This window comes from Eptesicus fuscus, chromosome 16 (assembly GCF_027574615.1).
Source record: "Eptesicus fuscus isolate TK198812 chromosome 16, DD_ASM_mEF_20220401, whole genome shotgun sequence".
NCBI classification, from domain to species: domain Eukaryota; kingdom Metazoa; phylum Chordata; class Mammalia; order Chiroptera; family Vespertilionidae; genus Eptesicus; species Eptesicus fuscus.
In genome coordinates, this window is record NC_072488.1 from 2968233 (window position 1) to 2969906 (window position 1674).

At 58.6% G+C, this 1674-nt stretch overlaps 1 non-coding gene across 1 annotated transcript; it reads left to right on the forward strand.

Moving 5' to 3' along the window:
- Window positions 1-824: 824 nt before the first annotated feature.
- Window positions 825-929, forward strand: LOC114230372 (U6 spliceosomal RNA). Its single transcript, XR_003616268.1, has one exon. It is a non-coding gene; the product is annotated as a U6 spliceosomal RNA (small nuclear RNA).
- The last annotated feature ends 745 nt before the right edge of the window (window positions 930-1674 follow it).

Below are 1674 nucleotides of genomic sequence, written 5' to 3' on the forward strand. Positions count from 1 at the left end.
TTCCTCTCTGAAATCAATAAAAGTATATTTTTTAAAAAAGTTGTGTGTGGAAGGTGGGCAGGTGCAGACACAGAAATGCCAGTGTCCCGGGAGAGCACCGGGAAGGAGGGGTGGGTGCATCTGGGGGACGGAGCAGTGGGTGTTATCAGGGTAGAGGGGGGCCTCCTGGGCGGGGGGGCGGGGGGACTGCTGGGCTCAGTCTGGAGCCATGGCTGAGCCTCGTCCAGCCGGAAACAGGGAGAGGCCCAGGGTGTGAGGATGGTGGCCTGATCCCAGGTGGGGGGCTTGGATGGGGAGACTGTAGGGCAGCTCCAATGGGGGAGGCTGAGGCCCAAAGCTAGGCCATACTGTGGGGGTGGGGAGAGCCCAGGAATCCAGGGTAACTCCCACGTGCCTGGCATGGACACCAGTGCCCAGGGGCGCCCCAGCAGAATGACAGCTGTGGCTGATGCTCTGAGAAGTATTAGGAACAGAGAACTGCTATAGCCGGTGTGGCTCAGTGGATAGAGCGTCGGCCTGCGGACCAAAGGGTGCCGGGTTCGATTCCGGTCAAGGGCACCTACCTCGATTGCAGGCTCCTCCCCGGCACAGGCCCTGGTGGGGGCTCATGCAGGAGGCAACCCATCGATGTGTTTCTCTCACATCGATGTTTCTGTCTTTCCCTCTCGCACTCTCTCTAAAAAGCAATGGGAAAATATCCTCGGGTGAGGGTTAACGACGAGAGGATCGGAGAACCTGCCAGGCCTCAGTGACGGGCATCCTCCGCCGTGGCTGGACGGTAGACCTGACGGGAGGGAGGGATGTTTAAAAATCGCGGATGTCCTGCTCGCTTCGGCGGCACAGACACTGAAATTGGAACGATACAGAGAAGATTCGCGTGGCCCCTGCGCAAGGATGCGACGCAAATTCGTGAGGCGTTCCATGTTAAAAAAAAAAATCAAAAAAGATCACGGATGTCTAAGTCCCACCTCAGACCAGCGGGGCCCGCGTCTCCGAGTCTCCAGCTGCCCCTGGGCTCAGCGCGGCTCGGAAGTGCCCACGTCATAACCTCTGGTGGTGGTTGCAGATGTGAAGGACCCGGACTGTGGGTCCGGCCACAGCTGTGGCCGCTGGGTTTCATCTATCCTATATAATAAAACCCTGATATGCAAATCAATCGAACGGTGGAATGACCAGTGGAACGACCAGTCGCTGTGATGCACACTGACCACCAGGGGGCAGACGCTCAATGTAGATGCTTCCCCCTGGTGGTCAGTGCTGGCAAATGCGGCAGCGGTTGCGAAGGGGGGGGTGGCGGGGGGGGGAAGGGGAGTGTGGGGGGGGCCTCTCCCGCCTCCGCCGAAGGTGAGCAGTAAGGAATGATGGGTCTTGGACTGCGAGAGGGATGTCTGACTACCAGCTTAGGCCCAATCCCCCTGGCAGGCGGACATCCCCCGAGGGGTCCCAGACTGCAAGAGGGTACAGGCCAGGCTGAGGGACCCCCCACCCCCCGAGTGCACAGATTTTGTGCACCGGGCCTCTAGTAAAAAAATAAAGACCCTTTGCATGGGGGTGGGGGGGAAGGAGCTGTTGGATGAGGGGTATTCCATCTTCTTAACGCAGAGAAGAAACCAACATGAAGTGTCAGGATACAAAAAGCTAAAACTAACTGCGGTGACAGGAGGGAGAGGGGCC